Source organism: Crocodylus siamensis, chromosome 6 (assembly GCF_052110815.1).
Source record: "Crocodylus siamensis isolate JL-2025a chromosome 6, ASM5211081v1, whole genome shotgun sequence".
NCBI classification, from domain to species: domain Eukaryota; kingdom Metazoa; phylum Chordata; order Crocodylia; family Crocodylidae; genus Crocodylus; species Crocodylus siamensis.
In genome coordinates this window covers 63,273,353-63,295,652 of record NC_143400.1, presented here as the reverse complement: position 1 = coordinate 63,295,652, position 22,300 = coordinate 63,273,353, and positions in this window count along the sequence as shown.

Below are 22,300 nucleotides of genomic sequence, written 5' to 3'. Positions count from 1 at the left end.
TATATACTGATTACCTAATATTGGTATTTTTGCTAAATTAACTTAATATCAATTCATTTTTCAACTCTTACTTTTTTTTAATAGATAGCAAGTGTTAAATATATGTACTGCAGGGTGGGCAATTTTTTTGGATGGAGGGCCATTTTAGGAATTTTGGTGAGCTGGTGATAACAGCGGGGGGGGGGGAGGAAACGGAGATGACTCAGCCCAGGGGGGAAAGAGGAAGCAATTGGTCCAATCTGGCCTGCGTCCGTCCACCCCACACTGACCACTGGGGCTGCTGGATGGAGCAGGCAGGTGGGGTCTCCATGGAGACTGGCCAGAACCTCTGTGGCAGGGTGCAATCAGCCAGGCAGATAGGATGAAGCCACGGGCAGCAGGGAGCACAGTCCAGGAGTGGAATGGGCAGATAGGGGTGGGGGTCAGGGACAGGATCATGGGGCAGTGATAGTGTGGGGCTGCTGGGAAGCGGAGTTTAGCCGCAGCAACAACCCCACCCTGTTGTGTGCCCGGGGTGGTGCAACCTTCTACAAATGCCATGACCTGGGCTGCCACCATTAGTGTCTCTGCCATCACCAGCTCCAGTCTCATTGCCTGTGCATCCCAGCCCATCCTCCCCATACCCACCACTGGGGTTGCCATAGTTTCATAGTTGGTAGGGTCAGAAGGGACCTGAGCAGATCATCAAGTATGACACCCTGCCATGGCCAGGAAAGAGTACTGGGGTCAAATGAGCCTGGCAAGGTGTCCATCTAGACTCCTTTTAAAGACCCCCAGGGTAGGAGCGAGCACCACTTCCCTTGGAAGTTCGTTCCAGATCCTAGCCACCCTGACTGTGAAGCAGTGCCTCCTGATATCTAGCCTGAATCTACTCTCCATCAACTTATGGCCGTTATTCCTTGTACTCCCAGTAGTACTCGGGGGAACAGGGACTCTCCCATTGCCTGCTGGTCTTCCCTGGTCAGTTTATAGATGGCCACCAGATCCCCTCTCAGCCTTCTCTTGTGGAGGCAGAACAGGTTCAGGTGTTGTAGCCTCTCCTCATAGGGCCTTCCCTGCTGCCCCGATCATGCGAATGGCCCTCCTCTGGACCCTCTCCATGTTGTCCACATCCCTCCTGACGTGTGGCACCCAGAACTGGATGCAGTACTCCAACTGCAGCCTGACCAATGTCATATAGAGGGAGAGGATCACCTCCTTGGACCTGCTCGTGATGCATCTGTGGATGCATGACAAGGTGCAGTTAGCCTTCCTGACTGCATCCCCACATTAGCGGCCCATGTTCATCTTGGAGTCATAGTCTTAAGATCCTTTTCTGCCTCTGTGCTGATGAGAAGGAAGTTCCCCAGCCTGTAGGTATGCTGCTGGTTCTTTCTCCCTAGATGCAGTACCTTGCACTTGCCAGTATTGAATCCCATCTTGTTCTCATCCGCCCACTCCTGTAATCTGTCCAGATCCAATTGCAACCTGTCCCTCCCTTCTGGCGTATGTACACATCTTACTGTCATCTGCTTTTCACCCCCTTGTCCAAGTTGCTGATGAAGATGTTGAACAGTGCGGGCCTGAGGACCAAGCCCTGTGGAACTCCACTGCCCACATCCCTACAGGTCAAAAACGACCTGTCCACCACCACTCTCTGGGTGTGGCCCTCCAGCTAACTGGTGACCCATCTTACTGTGTAGGCATCAACACCACAGTCAGCTAATTTTTTTAATGAGGATGGGGTGAGAGACAGTGTCAAAGGCCTTCCTAAAGTCCAAAAAGACTACGTTCACCGCGACACCTGTGTCCAAGGATCTTGTAACCTGGTCATAGAAAGCCACCAGGTTGGTCTGACAGGACCTGCCTCTAATGAACCCATGTTGATTGCCCCTAAGCATACACTCCCCTGCTGCTCTTCACCTACCCACAGCCCCATCCCATCCACCAAGCTGAACACCCCCTGCCTGCAGGGGTCCTGCACTGGTCTTTATGGAGAACCCACATGCCCATTTCATCTAACATCCCCAGCAGTGGGTGTAGAGTAGATGGGGTAGCATATCCAAGCAGCAGGGCTGGGTTCAGTAGCAGCAGAGACGCTGGCAGCAGCAGCCAGAAGGAGCCGCCACCACAGTGCTTCCAGGAAGCAGAGTCCAGCCACCCCTGACCTGGGGCAGTGGAACCAACTGCACACACCACAGCTGACGCCCACATCTGGGCCAAGTGGGGCCAAAGGACCTGTCACAGGCTAGACAGAACCCCTTGATAGGCTACATCCATCCCATTGACCATATTTTGCCCACCCCGATGTACTGCCTTCATCTGTAACACACATTATATTACTTCGCTTATTCCCATTGAGTTTGGGGTCACAGTCACATGTAAGCAGAGTAATACTGCTCAGAACATTTCAAAGAAATGTACTGCTAGTGAAATGTTCACATTTTCCTACCATTGTATTTTCTGTTAATCACTAATGAGCAGTTAGCAACCAATTTACACATTAACCTATTTAAAAAGTCAGCATTACCAGTCCCTACCACACATAGATATTTTGCCCCACATTTAAATAACTACATATATAAAACAACTGCATATTAGAAGTTTACAGAACAAAAATAATTGTGTCCTTCTGTGGATCATTATTTCTAATAGGTTTTTCCATATACAATTAACTCAACATTTAGAGCTAGCTTTGCTCTCCATTCCATTCTGAGTAAGGAGCAGCTATGATCTGAAACCAGGTTGTCACTCAGCACAACACCAGGCTATGCAGAGATACCCAATTCAAACTAACTTTGGTACCAGAAGCAATACTGCCACATTAACATGGTGCCATGCAAACATATCCTCAGAGTCATGACTTTGTCTCTACCAATTCTTTGTTTCAGAGGAAAGTAGTCTGGTCCTTTACTGTTTGCAGATCACTCTCTGCAAAGACTCAGCAATCCTGGTGTACAGACTAAGTACTCCCTCTACATCCTGTTCACTTGTAAAAAACAGAGTGTACTCCCCTTAATCTGTTCCAATCTGTGCTGCAGGCAGCCCAGGCTGAGGAATGAGCCCAGCAACACCATAGTCCCATGAATTTATATCTAGGGCAGCTGACAACTGAGTGAAATGCTAAAGAAATGACTATATTGCAGCATCAGTATGTCACAGGGCAAAAGAATACTGAGGCAATATTACTTCTATAGCTATTATACTCACCTTCCTTCTGTTTCTCAGATTAACTCTTTTTTGAGGTACAGGCCAGAGGTCTTTTTTTATGACTTCTCACAATGGATCATACAGTATGTCAGTGCTTTGGTACGTAGAAGTCTGAGTAAGGTAATGTTTTATATCCAGCTTTCAAAGAAAGAGTGCAGTATCCAAGTAAAAAATAAGATCCTTTTCTATGCACATAGAAAACATAAAAGATGGTACATGGAATCTATGGGTACTTTTCAAATAAACATTTCAGATGATAATTGTACATGCATACTTCCCTACTTTGTTACTACTATATATACATGCACCTATATACCTTAGCACAGAGATAAATAAATATGTTTTTCTCTGATCTTAGTTAATAGATACCATCTCAGTGTTTATAGCATAACCATAACAAGTGGTGTGTTAGTCAGCTGGACTCTTTAAGCAGCATCTCCGTCCTTCCTAAAGATTTCAGAAATTTGTCATCACACAATCAGTCTGGGGTCTCCATAACTAGGAGCCAAAGTCAAATGCTATAATCTAAAGCAGAGCTTTCCAACTGCCCATGGGCTGCATGTGGCCCATGAGGGGTTAACGTGCAGCTCCTGGGCTCTCACCCAGCTGCTGCTCTCCCTATTACTCTGACTGCAATACAGACTCCCCTCTTCCCCCTCTACTTGCCACTCCCTGCCTTCACCCCAGGAAGTGGGGCAGGGAGGCAGCGCAAGGATCTGAAGCAAGTCTTGGGCTGCTCCCAAGGAGAGGGGAGGGAATCAGGGCCACATGCAGTGGTGGGAAGGTAGGGGGAGGAGAGGGGAGGATGAAATCAAGCATCACAAAAATGGTGGTGGGGGGGAATGGAATGGAATGGAATGGAGGAGGATTGCACGTGTGTGTCCACGTTGCAGCAATGGGGAGGGGAGCATCTATGTGGCACATCAGGTGTGGCCTCCGGGGGCTTAGAAGTTGGATAGCCCAGATCTAAAGTACGTGGGTTACATACACACAAATTAAAGAGAATATACAGATCTAGGGAATCTAATTTCTCTTATTTGAAACTTTCCTTTGGCACTGATACGTTCAGAAGCAGCACTAATATCCATTCAGCACAAAGAATATGTGGAGGTAATACTGCATTGCTGATTCGGCTTCAGTTTTATTACATACACACAGAGGTTAATAAAGTGGATCGAAGGTCCTGTTTGGTGAATTTTACCCATAGTGAAGCTGTTCTGTGCAAAGATGAATTCTCTGTAAAGGGTCCCACTCTACTGGAATCCTTGCAAAGATCTGCAAAGACAATCCCAAATGTATATAGCCCTGTGGCTGTTCCAGGCTATATACATTACACTGCAGCTGTAATTCAAGCAAATGATCAACACTTATCAAATTTGACCATATTAGAGTCACTGGGAATTATTTCCTGTGCAAGAACCTGATCCTTTAAGATGCTGAATAGCCTTGAAGTTACTCATTGTGTCATAAAACCAAGCCTATGGGTTCTTAATGGGAACATGTTGAAGTGATACTGAGGAGAGTACATGGTCTGCTCAATACTAGGCCCCACCTATAAGATGGTGATGTCTACAGTGTCATGTCCCTTTTTATGATATTGAGCTCAGTTGGCCAAGCTAGCAGATCCTAGCCTTTGTGCATTCAGCATGCTGCTGTTGCTGCCTGTGCTAGCTGTACAGCATTTCTTTAGACTGTCTACTCCTTTTCCAGCCCACCCATGAGATGGCAGGCCCTGACATTTAGTCTAACAAGCACATATTTCTGTTCTAACTGTTTCTGTTTCACTCCCTTGCAGTTCAGAAAGAAAATGGCATTTAACAGCAAGTCTGCCTTAACCAACTTGTGTGGGCTCCAGTTCTCAGACTGAGTGTAAAACAAAAAATTGCTTCTTCAAATTTATTTCTTTCGTTCAGAGACCAGAGCTTCTTTGCACAACAATTTGTCGATGTTTTTGTGATCTTGGACAAGAATTCAGGTAGAATTTTAGAGGAGAATGCTGGGTCTTCCAGTGAAGTATAAATAACTGTTGAGAGAACATGGTGCAAATCTGATGGTAACAACAGTAGGTAGTTACTTACAGATAAATAGTGATGCTCATGTTAGCATCTCTGCAGTTGAAATAGCCTTGCTTATCACCCACAAAAATCCCTGCTTTCAGTGTAATAGAGAGAGATTTTGTGTACTGCCGATTCAATTATTTTTTCCTTTCTTGTTTCCCCCAGATCACTGAATGTGATGAAAGACAATCTCCAAGACTTTATTTCTTTCCTATTTTTTGTAAAAAAAATATTGATTGGGGGTAGGAAGACAACACACAGACACTCTGCTATGCAACTATACAATGACTTCTCATAAAATTGGCCAAAAGCTTCTCAAAACTCCTACAAAGGGCAAATAAAATATGTGGTTTAAAAATACCTGGCTTCAGAAATCACTCAGCAGGTGAGTGGTTGTCATTAATAGAAACTGTAGGAACTTAGAACTGTGCAGGATCTGACTCTTGAAATGATTCTATATCTTTATTCTCAGCCACCAAAGCATCCAGGCTTTTAAAAATTAGGTGAAGCAGAAACATTCTTTCAATAATTATTTAAACATATGTTCAAATGGAACTAGTGACTATACCCTACCTATTATTAAGAACATTTTTTATAAAGCTCTTCTGTTACAGCCTTGTTCCATAACAAAATGAAATTTTATCACACCCCATGGAATGCATAGTAACTTTATTAAAAACTGCTGAAGAACTAGTCTCTGCTTGACACTTGCAGCAATATTATATATATATACACATACACACACATATATACACACATACACACACATATATACACCTACAAAGAGAGAGAGAGAAAGAGGGCCAGGCTATCTTTAGAAATTTCCTTTTGTTGTTTGGATTTTCTCCCCAGATGAATGTAAGTGCTTGTAACAATTTGCTGAATGATTTAAGATGACTGAACATCCCTTGGGGTTACCATCATCTGGCATCACTTCAGTTGCATTATTTGGGTTACAAGTGATCATAAATGTTTCCTCAACATATCCAAGCTGCAAATACTTGCACACTTTCTCTGAACCCCCCTCCCCCCACAAACAAGCTATTATTTTTCACTGACTGAAACTTGTGGGCTTCTTTTCAGACCAAAAATATAAATGTTGTCTAGGTACTGACCTACTCATCCTTCTTCCCAAACATCCCTTGCTAAAAAGCCATAGCACCAACTATATACCAGTTCTTTATGGGTTTTCTTTGCTGCACCCATGAGACACAGTTAAATGTAAATAATATTTCCCTGATGTAGGACAAAATTAGAGACTTGCTATTAAGGAGGTCAAGTGATGGGAACTGAACTTACAGAAAGCCCAATATCTGAACTATAGCAACATATTTGCTGCTTATATTTAAAGACCATTCCTATATTTGATAACACATCTATAAATACTGTGTTATCTAGTTGAGTTGTCATCATGAGTGTAGGCCATAACTTCTGTAGCATAGAAACCTGTGTAACCTACCTGGATTCCAAAGTTACTGAAGCCAATGCAGCACTTCCTGGTGACCCTCCCTGAAGTGATCACATGACAGGTTAGGGTTACGTAACTGCTCACCTCCACTTACACAGGTTAAATCCATGATACAGCCTCACCTGACTGACATGTGTGACAGTAGGACCTTTGAGGATGAAACTAGAAAATGTGTAAAGCAACCTGCAGGGTGATGATGTATTACGCAGTCTGAACAAGTCTCCATAGTTATAACCTATGGGAGGAGGGGGAATGAATAGTGACCCCACTCCTCCCAACACCCCTTAATGTTGAAATGCTTTTCATTTCCTTCCCCTACAAAAAGACTGGGTCTTCTGGTTACATCAAGTCTCTTCCTTTTACCAATGTTGTGAGAGAGTTGTAACCAAGGATCCTGGTTTTCTCTGATAAAAAAATCCCAAACTCTCTGATTACCCTCCCCTCCCTTTCCCCGTCAATCTACATCTTCCCATGATTAAAACAAAACACCATTATATTTTATTTGGATTGATATGGTGTTTTGTTTTAATTACAGAAAAATGCAGATTTTAAGGGAGGGTTTAATCAGGGAATTTTAGATTGTTTTTTTTTATCAGCAAAAAACAGGATCCCTGGTTATAACCACTCTAGGACTTGCAAGGTTGGGGAGATAAGGCCAAGGTTCACACAGGTATGACTGAGTTTTAGCAAGAGCTTATTTATATTAGATTTTGTCTCCCCAAGGCAACTGTGACTTGAGAGCAGGGTCATTTGCCATCCAGCAGCTGGTGAACTTTCTCCATTATCAGTCCTGTGGAACACAGGAAACGTCTCTTTTTACCTAGGTTTAACAAACCTTTTATGACCACATAGCCCGAGCTAAAGATACAGTCCTTCACTGTTGTTTAAATCTCCTTATTCTAGCACAATATGTACTTAGATCTATAATGCACTGCTATTTCTAATTATTGTAACTAGGTACTTGCTACATAAAACCCCTATTCTAGTTAGTTATCAATAGGTTATAGTCAAAATGTCACCTTAGTGTAAAAATAGGTAAGAAGGAAGCATGGGGGCTACACTGGAAGCATTCCAACCAGTGTATTTTTCACACAAGATCATCATCATATAATTTGACAGGTTACAAGCTCACCAAGGATGCCAAACCATCTGGCTACAGGAGATTAACAAATGTGACTTTAGTTATTGCTTGAATTTCATGCCACCTTCAAGCTGAGAATAAGAGCACTTTTGCCAAGAAACTCAGGGAGAATTCTGATTCATTCAAATTATTTTTGCTCTCCCTAGACCTTTGTGTGTGATGGGGGTTGTTGTTGTTTTTAAAAATTCATGGTTCTGAGGAACAGCTTTCTCTGCAAAACGATTGTTTTCCAAATCCATGCTGATAACTTCAACTCCATTAAAGAAGGGGTAGTTTTAATTTGAGCCCTTTCTTCAAATTAAATATCTAAAGTGTGCAATGCATAGCTAATTAATCCTGGATAACTATCTTAATCGGAATGGAGCAAACACATAGTATTATGTCTTTTCAGTGCTGAAATGTTATTTATTAAAAACTCAACTTAAACCTTATCTAATATCATTTAGCCCACATTTTCAAGTGGTTACAGCCTACCCTGTACTACATAGTTCTGACACAAAACTCAGGTGTGAGAATTGTAGCAGGGTAGGGTGCCTAGGGGTGGCCGTGTTACCCCCAGGTCCTGAACCATGCCATTCCTGCCCTACAAGCACCCTCATTCTTGCCCACCACATCTTGTTGGTATGATGAATATAGGGAAGCTGCCCTTGAGCTTTAGGTTTGGACACAGTCTGGCTAGATCCTATTAACCCTGTTGTTTCTAGACCCCTTGACATCCCGCTTCACTATGGATGGTTCCCGAGCATCTCAGCCTGATGGGCCATATGCGTGGCTCCAACCACCATTTTACCACACCCCAAGCCTCACAGATGATACTGGCATTGTAGGCCTCATTATAATTCGGCCCTTTGTCGGCACTGGGCTCTCCTCAGCCCTTGTCACTGCGCCCCTCAGCGCTGGGCTCTGTGCACTGCAAATGCCACGCCCTCACTGGTGCCAGGGTCCCCACGCTGTAGTGGGCCCCCAATGAGGCCTCCTCCTTCCCCCAGTAGCCTCACCCAAACCAGACAGCACACAAACAACAGCCAACTACGATGAGTCCCTGGGCTGTAACATAACACAAAACTCATGTCATGCTCTGCCCCTTTAAAAGAGTAAAACTCCCTCTCTGAGGCTCAGTGCCTAGTAGATAAGGATACCTTATGGGCTCCTGGTGTCCCCTTAGTTTTAAGGGTAGCGTATCTGCCGGCTACCACATCTCTGGGCCCTTCCTTCCTAGAGTCTCCTTCCCCTTCGGCTGCTGGTAGGGAACCAACTGGCTGGTCCCAGCCCTGGGGTTTATATGGGCCGAGGGCCCTGCCTTCTCCGGCCAGCTGACCAGGTGCAGGCGCGGCCAATTCCCTCATTAACCGGTTGTCACGGCAACCTGCGCCTGGCTTCTTATCTGGCTCTGTGCTCTCTCCCTGGGCAACCTCTGCTCTAAGAGGAGCAGGCACCTTAGTGCCCTGCGACAAGAATAATCAAATATGCATATAAATGTGAATTTGAACCTTTAACTTGGGGTATTAAACAGTGGCAGAATATAAGAAAATGAAATTTTGGGAACCATTTTACAAGCCACTTTTGAAAAACATAATCTCGAGCACAATCTTCTGAAAAAGGTTTAGTGTTTTAATTGTACACAGCTCTCAGCTCTTGTTTTAAAAATATTTTCAGAAAATGACTTTAGTTTTCAGCACTTCACTCAAGAATTGGCAAAGAATAAAAGCTACCACTAGAACAAGTAAACAGCAAATATTTATCTTAGGCAAAATCACAGTATTGTCACTGTTGTCAATACTGAGCATTGCCTTTTTCTGACATTTTAAACACAAAACAAAATATTAGAGAGATTTCAACCAGAGATGTGCTTAGACCACACATTTCTCACAAAACCCTTCATTCTTCTACAGTTGCTCACAATTATCATCAATCTGAGGTCCTGTCTTAATTTCAACCATTTTTTTGTTATACAAAGGTCTTGCATTCTTGGCTGAAATAAGTGGTCACAGAAGTGATTGTGCCTATAGACTGGTGGTAGCTCATTCATGACTGGAGGGAAAGAACATGGTTATACTAAAAGCAAACGTCTGACCAAGCATTTTACTATACACATCAGCTTACAGAAATGACATATATGTCTCACTGAGTGACATATCCCTTTAAGGATCTGCATTTAAAAAGGCAAATGGAGATCAAAATAATTGGCTTATGGTTATTTTTCAGATGGGACCAGACACAGCAACAGAACACAGTGGTCTCAATTACATGATAATAAGCTGATAGAATTTCATTTTACCTATTAAAGACAGCACAGATAGTGTGAGCCTAGCATCCATTCCAAGCATTATCTTCAACTTAAACTTTCCAGAAAATGTGTAAGTTAATGGCATCCCACTCATTAACCAGTAATTCTAAAAGGAAAAGAAACTGTTTTCCACATGTGCCTAGGTCACGTTTTTCCCTGAAGGATAATTTACACAAAGATTATTACAGTTCTCTTATTACTGCCTAAGGCAAACTATAATTGTGTTCATGCCCATCACTAACAAAATACATCTGGTAACACACAGCCTGACAGAAATGAAATTAGAAGTATATCATAATGTGCAGACATGTTCAAGGCTGATATTTTTTAATGAGTAACCAAGCTCTCGTGGCTCATGGGTTGGTAGAGCTAGCATTTTAAACAATTAGGATTAAGCCAATAAATGAAGTCATAAGCCAGGTTTATTCACTGTTTTAGTGAACTGCTGCTGCAGATTCAGTAACTGGTTCTTAAAAAGTCAGCAGTTTATTTCTCATGTAAAAAGTTTGTTGTTTTAGTTTCTTCCGTGCCAAGCATGAGAACATTTGTTTATTGTAGATGTCCATACACAAAGAAAGAATCATGTACTCCTAAACAAAATTTGCTCCTACTTTGCAGCAAAGGAAACAACATGAAAGAAATGGGAAAAAAAGCAAATTCTCCACAGTAAAATACAGTGCTTCTTCACAAGCATACAGCAACTCAGAAGATAGGACAGCCAGTGTCTATTACAGATAAAGAGTTCTTAGGAAGGACTATAGAACAGATGTGGACAAGTTGCAGAGTCCAGCAGAGGGCAATGAAAATGGTTAGGAGGGTGGAGAACAGAATTTAGGAGAGGCTGAGGGAACTGGACTTATTTAGTCTGGAAAAGAGAAGACTGAAAGGGGATTTAATAGCTGCCTTCAACTACTTAAGGGATGGTTCCAAAGACAATGGAGCTAAGCTCCTCTCAGTCCTAGCAGATGACAAAACAAGGAGCAATGGTCTCTGGTTGCAGCAAGGGAAGTAAATCAAGTGTGCCTCAACGCATGCTAATTAGGGCAAACATCTGCCATGTATATAGTTACCCGATGACTTCCTGAGATCCCTTCCAACCTTAATTTTCTATGATATTATGAAATGTTAATATACCCCACAAAGAAAATGAGAATGCTTCAAGCTATACACGCTGCAATTATTACATTTCTTTGAAAAGCTTTTCTTGAAAAGCATCTCCAGAGCAATAGACCACACTTTTGAAAGGGCTACCCGGATACCATGTGAAAAATTGCTGCAGTACAAAAAGAAAATCCCCACAAATTGCACACCATTAGTTATGGCATACCATCCTTCCTTGGAACCTATACAGAAAATCCTCCAACAATTGCAACCCATACTAGAAGAAGACGCAATTCTTAAAGAGATCTTTCCAGAACTACTCATCCCAACCTTTAAATAAGCACTGAACCTTGCAAACCTCAACACAAGAAGCAAATTTCCTATGAGCCAAAGCACACCGAATGGATCCAAACCAAGCAAGAAATGCAAAACCTGCCAACACATCGCCACCACTCCCACAATAACTACACCCCACAGCAGAACCATCACCATTCCGGGACCTTACATCTGCACCTCCAGAAATGTAATATATCTTATCCACTGCACTAAATGCCCTGATGGAAAATATGGAGAAGAAACCAAAGAACAACTGCATACCAGAATGAATGCATACCAAAAATCTATCAAAGACAAGAATACCCAATTACCTATAGGTGCACACTTTTCACAAGAAAACCACTCTCTCTCCAAACTCTTAGTTCTAATCCTCAAAGGTAATTTACAAAACACCTTCTGTAGACAAGCCTATGAACTTCACTTCATAACTGTATTGGATATGAAAAATCATGGACTAAATATAGACATTGGATTTATGGCACATTTTAACCTGCCTGCCATCCAATAACCCCAGTAACCTTTCTACAATTTGCCAGCTACATTCTATCGCCAGATCAACATTCCCCCCTGACCTACCTGCCTCACACCTATTGTCACCCATCCCCTATGATCCTCACTGCCATGCATTTGCCTTTTTGCAGACCTACATTTTGCATATTGGCTTCTATTCCATCCAAGAGAACACAAAACAACAGGAGACTCTCCCTATCCCCGAAGAATGGCGTTTGTGCCCAAAAGCTTGCAAAGAGAAAATTTTCCAGCTGTTTAGTTTAATAAAAGATCTTACATTTACCCAAAGAACTTTGTCTGCCTTTGTCCTTAGACCAACACAGCTACAACTTGTTGGATCAAATTTTTAGTTGGATTTTATGAGGATCAACAAAGCACAGTTAACTTATACCTACAACCTTGCCTGGTACCAACATTTACTACCCTTTTAAAATCCTAATGTTTAGTGAACCACCATTTAGGAGGTAGAACAATGGGTGAATCTGCATTCAGCATGGCACAAATGGATTATCTCAGCTACCTTTTAACTTCTTTTAAAAAAGGGGGGAAGGCCTATAAATGGGCAAGCCTGAAGCCATCATTTAGACTTGAAAAACATAAACCAAGTAATTCAGTTCACAATTTAAGACTATTGGTTTGTACCAGCATGGCCAAAAACAGGCTTTTAACTAGCAGAGAATTCTACATATTCACATGAGTGTTAGACTCAGAATGTCTCTCTTTTACCCATTTAGAACATTTAACTACACTGTATCTTGGCTGGCATTAAATCTCTTCAAATAAACAAACAAACAAACAAACAAAAAAATTGGCTGAGCTTTTTAATACACTGAATCTTCCTGTTGTGCTGTTCAAGCTGAATAGTGAAACCCCTTCCCAGATCCAGCTTCTAAACTAGGTATGACCAAGATGCAACCCACAGGCCAGCTACCATGGCCCACAGGGTTTCCCATAGGTCCAGAAGCTTGGTGTTGTGGTGCTGCATCTCCTACCAATAAACTCTGCTGCTGCTCACCCTGCCAAAAAATTTCAGGACCCATAAAGAGCTCCACAGACTGAATCCAGAGTCCAGAGTTGTGTCATCTAGCTTCCGAGGCTGTTCACAGGGCTGAAAATTTGGCGGTGGGAGGAGCACTGCGTGCTGGTGCAATTATTGCTGCCGCTGCCAAATTCTAGCCCCATGAGCTAGATGACATGGCTCTGGCCTGAGGACTTGCCCTGCATGACTGATCTGTACCTTCAGACCACATGAGTTGAGCACCACTGCTCTAGACCAGTAAACACAGAAAGAATTGTATACCCAGTCTCACTGATGCCCAACTATACTGTTCTCCCACACTAACCCATGGTTAAAACAGACAGGGTGAAAACCTTGGCCCCATATAAGTTAAAAGGAGTTTTGCCCTTAACTTGAACAAGAGTCACACTTTCACCCAAAGATTCAAATTCAAAGGGTACAACTGTATGGTACAGTACAGTATAGTGCTATGCAGAAATGCCCAAGCTAGCTCAGGTACCAGGAGCACATTGGCACTGTAGTCCACCCAGGGTACTCTACCCTGCATCTCAGAAGGAATAATTGGCCCCAGTGGGGTTCCTTGCCAACACCATTATTGTGGTTCCAAGGCTTGAGCTAGCTCATTCAGAGCATGTTTGGGTATCTCTGCACATTACTGCTTGGTGCCATTCAGACAGAACCATAGAAAGATGTTGAATGTGTTCATTTTCATGTCAGTACCCAGTGTTTATATTTAGTCAACATCTATTTCAGAGAGATGCTACAACACGAACTCTGGATATAAACCAAGGTATCTGGTCATACCTGTACAAAAAAGTAACAAGCTTCCTATCTTTTATAGTTGCTCATGGGACAACTAAGGTATTGCAACTATTTGGCTCAGTCTTTCAGTCATTTGTCTCTGCACTGGCCTACATGCCAGGCTTATTCATTCATTTTGTAAGGCTTGTACACAAATAGGTCAGCCATCATTACTACAGCTTTAGCACTCCATATGCTAACTCTTTCATGAGAGTTTTCACCCTTATTTCAGAATTAATGATGCATAAAGGACCGCTGCCTCAACCTTAATAGTTCAAAAAAAGAACCAAAGCACCTTGAAGGTACAAGTAGGTAGAACAAAAAGGTTGTTTATTTCTACAATCCGCTGAACTCCTGCAATATGACTATGCTTTGGGTATTTTATCTCTCATTTTAATACATAAATTAGTGGATTATCAAGTTATTTTAAGCAGTCAGAAGTACTGCCTTATTGTGGGGGATGTCTTGACTTTATATGACCCAGCCTCTCTAGGTGTAAGAAGATAGAAGACATTTTGATTGATTGAAATGCAAAACTCTTTAGAGCACCTTTCAACACCATCCATGTAAAAACAGAAGAGAACAAAAAAATGACTAAAAATAACAAATGGCAAACACATACAACGCATCTGTTAGTTGCTTCATGACCTTCTTTCATAAAACAGAAAGAAAACAGGTGTCTGGCAAATCAATCTTCAGAAAAGCTTAGCCTTTGTGCTCTTCTGCCCTCTAGTCCACTGTATCATGTAACCCTAAGAATGCTGAATGTTACCATCAGTTCTTTATACACACACAAACACACTTTTCTTATAACTTGTGTAAAATGAGCATATGGTTAATTATAACCCTGGAATGGCACTTCACACTCCTCTACATTTGTGTGCAAGAAGATTTATATGGGACAAGAGTAGGAAGCAGACAGAAGAAACAATGAGCTCCTTTCTCTGACTGACACATCATTAGAAGGAGTTTAGGGGACAGGCCTGGGACAGCTTCTAATCTAAAAGGAACGAAAAGTTACTAGGGTCCCAGAGCTGGTATGAAAGTGGAGTTCCTAGAAGCCAGGTGGTTAGAACTGAAAACAGTGGATTAACGGGATTCAAATCTGTCCTCTTTCCAAGACTGAGCAGGAAGCTGAACCCCAGTCTCCTGCTTCCCAAGGGCTTGCCTAACAACTGGGCTTCTAGGATATCTTGGGACACACTTTCTTCCTGTAAACCAAAGACTACTGAATTATGGAACAGGTAATATAGGAGAATCAGAGGGAATATATAATATAGTGGTTAGGGCATCTTCTGGATGGTTCAGCTCCCTGCTTCCAAACAGGCAGAAGATTGAATTTCCACATCCTAGGGGGCTTTTGAATAAAAACCAGTGTGGGGGAACCTGGTGTGGGTGCTTAATTCTAGGAGAGGTTCATGGCTGAAGGAGGTGTGTGGCCTTTGAGTCACTATTATCCCCTTAAGTTTCTCCTAAGTATGTCATAATAGCTAGTTTCTTCAGCTCCCTGGTAGTATGTTGGTTTCTGAAGATCCATTCTGAGATGCCTAACATGCCCTATATCTGCAAATAAAACTAAGCAACAGGGCAGGTTGATGTTGGAAAACCTCATTGCAACATTGCAGTGCCTTTGTGAACCTAGCCCAAGAAGGGGCAAATATCTATTTCCTTGAACATAAGAGGAATAAAATGACAAGATATCTTTCCTTTGCTCACAGTTCCAAGCCTCTTTGTCAGCTTTTAAACCAAATTTCTTGTTCTGCAGCTTCTTATGATAATGCTCCCAGTGCTTCTGTGGCTTCATTTCATTTTCCCCTGCTGTCTTCTTCAGCCATGTTTGTCCTTCTCCTCCCTTCAAGGCACACATACTTCTACCGAAAAAGTACCCACTTGAACCCCTGCATCTATACAGTTCCTTAAGTGGCCTTTGTTTTGAACAGTGACACATGTCTGTTTTGGTGGAAGGCTCCTGTGGTTCTGCCTACATGGGTCCATAAAGGAGCTTGTAGGCTCCTTACAATGTTTTAAATGAAGACTGTGAATGATGGCTCTTAGTTGCAATGATGTTTAACACAACCAGAACAACTTAAAGCATAAACATAAGATAGAAAAAATATGTTAAACAAGGTGTCAGCAATGTTTTTGGGCTGAGTGCCAAAAACCTCAGCAACCTTGACTTGGAAGATATTAGCGTGCCATGGGCAGGGGAGCCATGAAGGCTCCAGGTGCAGATTTCATGCCCCTCAGCTCCACTGGAGGAGGGTGTGTGTGTGTATGACTGGGGGCAGCTGGGAATGGGCCCTGCACAGCCCTCTTTGCCCCCAGGGATGGGGGCTAAACACAAGGCAAAGCCTAAAGATACCCACCGCCTGTCCAACCCCCGACCCCCCACACATGCACATGTATATGCACACGCACACACACACACACAGGCTCATGCCTCCCTCCCTCCTGCTGCAGGACAGAACAGCAAAATTTCTCCTCCTCCTCCCCTGCCAATGGTGGCAGGGTGGGTGCAGGGTGACAATGTGCTGAGGTGGGCACAGGGGCACGAGCAGAAGCAGGGGGTTCTTTGATGATGGGCTAGGCAGCGGTTGCAGATGCCAGGGAGTGAGTGACCACCAGAGAAGCAGGATGCAGAGGCAGGAGTAGAGCCACTACTGAGCACTGTTGAGCACTGCTGCCACCACCGTAGCTGCTACTACTGTCCCTGTACCACCTCCTAACCCCAGAGCCTCTTCAGGGGCCCCCACACAGCCAGCGCCACCATGGCACAGATATTCATGGCTGTGGCGAGGTTCCTGATTCCTGTGCTGCCTCTTGACTGCTGCCACACACAGATTGTGTGCCATGGGGTTGGGGTGGGGCCTAGGGAAAGTGCCCAGAGCCCAGCACAAAGTAGTACCCACAGCAGGAGCCAGGGCAGGAGAAAGAAAGAAGGGGATGGGGGAGGGGGTGTTAGGTGCTGGGTCCCTCCCTGGTCCTGCAAGCACTCACTTTACTACACGCCTCAGCCCCCACCATACTCCATGGCCAGCTGCAGTCCTGGGAGCCAGAGCCAAAGCTGCTGCTGCTGCTGCTGCTGCTTCAGCTGCAGCCTCCCACACAGGGGAGGGAGAAGAGTGGGGAGCTCCAGCTGTGTTGTCCCTGGCCCTTTCCCCACTGTGTACCCTGAGATGTACGTGAAGCCACCACTGCCATGGAGCCAAGCTCCAGACCCCAGTGCAGCTGTTTACAGCCTGCTCGCCACCTGCCACAAGCAGCCCAGGCTCTGGGCAAACCCCTCCCACCTGCTACACAGTCCAGGCTGTTCACAGCAGGCTGCAAGCAGGTTACAGACAGCTGCACCAGGGTTCACAGCCCCAGCCCAGCTCCGTGGCAGCAGCAGCTGTACGTACATCTTGGGGCACGTGGTGGGGAGGGAGCCGGTTTTGTTACCTGGTCTGGGCTCTGGGCAGCTGCTGCCTGCCACGGAGCCTGGGCTGCTCACAGCAGGGCTTGCAGACTCCCTACCACCTATTGCCAGCAGCCTGGGCTCCATGGCTGGCAGCAGCTGCTCAGCATTGGGCGGGCCAACTGTGGCATGAGGAGCAAACTGGCCTCATGTGCAGTGATCCTGGTATCCCCTGATAAAAAAAATCGCAAATTCTCTGATAAAAACTGCAAACTCTCTGATTAAAAACTTCCAAATCCATGCTTAAAATGAAAGGCCCCCCCACTGTCCCCCTGGCTCTGCTGGTGCCCCTGACTCCCCCTCCCCCCAGAGTCCTCCCAACCCTTCTGGTGCCTCACTCCCCCCACACAATCCCTCAGCCCTGTTAGTGCCTCTCACTCCCCCTCCACAGTCCCCCCAGTCCTGCTGGTACCCCTCGTCCCCCACCCACAGCCCCTGCTCCCCCAGCCCTGCCAGATGGGGCCTCCACCTGCCAGACCTCTGGGGCCAGGGACCCAGGTCTGCAGCCCCTGGCAGGAGGTCGTGGCTGTTGCAGCACAGTGGAGCCCTGCTTCCCCACTGCTGCAGGCTTGGGCGAGGGTAGGGCTGGCCTCTCACTGCTGCATGCACTCCTGGGAGAGGGCAGGGGGGAACCCATGGCATGCATGCAGGTCCTTAGCCCCCCGCCCCAGCCTTGGATCAACTCCCAGAGGCTCTAAGATCTAACGTGACCACTGCCTTGGAGTGAGAGACTTTAAGGGCATGTCCAGATGAGCATGGCCATACAGTATGTGGCACAACACACACGTTTGCAGCACCACATACCACACAGTCCAGTGTTCTTCACACTGCAAGTGTGTGCTGCCTGAGTGTGCGCTGCTCCATATTTTTTCCCATGGGCTTTTTGACCCCTGGATATCCGGGGGTCAAAAAAACCCAGAGAAAAAAAAACCAGAGCAGTGCACACTCAGGCAGCGAGCGCTGCTGAAAAGTGGAGCCAGGCCACCCACAGCCATGCTGCAGCTGCTGGCCAGGCTCCGCCCGGCACGATTGCTGTGGCTGTAACACCAGGAGGCCCCCAGGACCTCAGGTCAGGCTGCTGGGGACAGAACAGTGCTGGCCCAGCCTCCCCCACCACCTCCAGGGTAACTTGCCGTGTGCGTACGTGCATGGCTCAGGGGTTCCCTGGAGACAAGTAGCTGTGGCACAAGGTGCGTCATTGCTAGTTGTCCCCAGGAACCAAATGTCTACGCACGTTTAGACATGCCCTAAGAGAGTAATCCAAAGGATTTTGAAAAGCAGCTTGATTCCAGAGAAAACACCAGGTACTGAACATCTCTTCAATCTAGCAGAGGAAAGAGTAAAAAGAACCAATGGTTGCAAAGCCAGACAAAAATAGACATCCATTTTGTAAAAGGAATTCATTAACCATTGATGAATTCTCCCTATCTTGATGCATTCACCTCAAGACTCAATACCCTTTTGGAAGATAATTTACTCAAACTAAAGTTACTTGGCTTAATATAGGGATAATAGACTGGAATTTAACATCTGATATACAGGTGGTGACACCAGATGACCTTGTAAGTCCCTCCTTGACTTCTTGCCTGTGATTCTATAATAGAACAAAGGAGAAGGAATGGAATATCTCAACGACTTCCATATTACAGACTTGCCTTGTCATGACTTGCATGTTCCTGGTGCATAGGTATTGTGGAACAGAGAGAAGTAAGGATCATTTTCTCTCCATGCATGCAGTCTGGCAAAAATCTTTCAGTGTTGGGAACATACACTCAGTAACATACTACTATCATACTAAAATGCAGCTCAATACATCCACAGGGGTTGGTGAGGTCCCAAGCTGGCTACTGCATTTGCCACTAGCTGCCAAAAAACTCTTGTGTAAAACCCTTCAATACAGAAAGGACACCCTGCAGTAGCCCATCCTACAAATTGTATATTTCTTACACTAGAAGCGCAGCCTATATGCTCTATTATCCTTTTCTGCTGGTTTCCCCAGTTAAGGGCATGATAGAGCCTGCAAGATCTAATCAAAGCACGGTAATTTAGTGATGAAGAAAATAAAGCAGTATATAAGAACCTAGAGAAAGACATTCTGTCATTTGGAAAAGAAAAGTCGCAGTCCTCTCAGAGTAACAAGTGACCTATCTCAACATGTGACATCAGCCTTTCAACTTATGTCAGGTGAACTGAGGATTTTATAACGTCTCTTTAAAGGTCCTTTCATGGGTCACTGCCTTCTGTCTTTGCTTAGACCACAACTGAGTAGTAACAGCAGTGAGTGCTCCCAGCTCTCTGAAGGGCAGGTGGGGGTTTTCTTTCCTTTTTTGTTTTGAAGAGCAAATTGCACTAAGAAATATGTGACATTTTAAAAAATGCATGCAACTCTATATTGGAATCTAGTTTGTTTTTAACAGGCACCATTAAGACGTCATCATTGACCTGCTTCAACCACACAGTTGGGGTCAGAAAAAGGTGAATATGTTCTAAATCAAATAGGAAAGATTGTCCTTTTTTTAAAAAAAAAAAGAAAGAAAGAAAAAGAAAGGCATTTATAAGTTAGGAATAACAATGCATGGCAGATAGGAATATTTCCATGAGCTAGAATTTCCAACTTTTAGAACCAAAAAGGATCAGCAGACCATACAGTTAGCTGCCCACTTCTCACGGGGCAAAGGATTTCAATGATTAAAAAAAAGCTTTAACCTGTCCAGAGCTCAGCAGTACCTTCCTTCCCAGTGAAATAGATAATGGAGAACATATATCCCAAGACTGTGCTAAGAAATGGCTTACAATAGATTATGGGTTCAAAGTCTTGCTTCTTTACATGCTCTATGGCGATACATTAAGACAGCCAAGATGCTGAAACCTCAATCTCCTTCAAAGTTGTCTTCTATAACAACTATGAAGTTAAATCTCTCAGGTTACATCTTCCCCCAAGCATATGTTCTCAGAAGGACTCTGTCAGTAACTGGCCAAGATTGAAACTCCCAATGCTTTCAGAGCAAAAAGTGGGAAGCTCAAATCATAGCCCAGCTTTCCCACAAGGAAATAAATAAAGCAGGAGGATAAGAACAGAGGTGTGCAAGCCCAATGATTCCCTGAGAACCACAAAACATACCAAAAAATACCCTATTAGCAATAGCAGAAGAGTGGCGAATTCATAGCTCCTTGGGACTTTATTCAATGCAAGTGTGGATTGTAAAGTGTCAGTCTGATATCACTGGCATAAAGATTTAGAGATATAGAGACAGATTATATTGATAGGCACATAGTTTGCTTTGCTACTGATGGTCTACTTGTGAAAATATGTATCCCATATCTCACTGCTTTCTGACATGTACACTGAGTGGGATTGCCAAAGGTGTTTGGCATTGATCCATCTTAGCTTCTGCATAAGATCATGAATGCACTTTAACTCAAAACAGGCACCACATCTTTCTATTTTACTTGACTTGATAAAAGTAGATGTCCTTGAGTGAGCATATCAGATTAGTAAACAACAGCCAAGTCACTACTGTTATCAGTTTAACTTCAAAGTAAAATCAGACTATTTTTTGCATTTACTGCAGATATTGTTTCCAACCAGTTTGCAGTCAATCCTAAGGAAATGGAGTACTAGAGAGGAATAATTGCAGATTCACAGATTCTCAATGAAACTACCAGTTTTAAAGCTATGAATGAAAATTGCATATACCTGCGTTTCTGAGGATACTATAAGTCTGAAGGTAAAGATAAAAATAAAAGCTTGTCTTCCTGGGAGAACATGTATTCAAGCAATCAAGACTTTTGAGTAAAGCCTATTGACTTAAACAAAACATACAAATTTAACCTCCTAAACAAGTTAACGTCTCAGTTCTGGAACAAAGTAACAGGCATTCTCACTTAAAAGGAATAATGGTGTGTTTGAAAACCTGGAATCTTTCTTTCTGATCCCCCCATCTGTAACTTCAGGTAGTGGTGAAAAAATGGTATATTTGAGCTATGATGTTTGTAGAGATATGTGAACTATGGTGTTGTAGAAATATTTCCAAAAATCTGAATCTAGCTTTCCAAATGTAAGAACTACTGATCTGAATTCAATATATCCAACTATCTACAATGGATGTTTAATTAGTTTGATCATAAATAAGTCTAAAAAATATTTAATAAAGAATGTATCAAACCTTATCAAGTTTATATCTTGTAAGAGGTGCCTACAGTGGTTTACAGCACCCAATCTATATTCATGTAGATGTCTTATGATTTAAGCTGGCTAAGTGTAGACTGGGAGCAGCATATACAGCTACTCACCACTCCGGAAGCCACACAGGTAACCTGATGCAAGTAATTCAGGGTGGGAGTGGGGGCAGAGAGGACTGGGGTGGCTAGCAGGTCTGCAGGGAGGGGTAGTTAGGGTTTAGCAAGCAGGAGCAGGGGGTGTGCATGGGGGCAGGTTTTCCTGGTCAGAGGAAGGAGGGGATTAAAAATAGCCCAGTCAGGGCCAGGGGTTAGGTCAATCTGAATGTAACACCTGTATGTACTGAATGTAATTTAATTTATTCACTGATTCACAAGCCACTCACCAGTGGGCATGATAGATACAGTAGTGTTTGTAGGAGATAAAAATCCAAGGGGAAGACTAAGTGCAATGTCCAAAAGATCAATTGTGGGAAGAAAGATTTGTGCCAACCTGCAGCCCCAGAAACTGGCACAAGAAGCAAGGGGAAGTTCTCACTTTCATATAGAATATCATAGGGGTTTGGGTCGCATGCCAATGGGCCAACGGGAGGGAACACAAAAAGGTAAAAAAACATCAAACACAGTTGATGATACACTCAGCACCTTAATGTCCACCCCCCAAGCAGCCTGCAGCTGCCCCCGAGTCTGAGTCCAGCTCCTTCAGTCCACAGTCCTGGCTAACTGAGCCAGTAAGATTTCCATCTCCACTGTGCACTC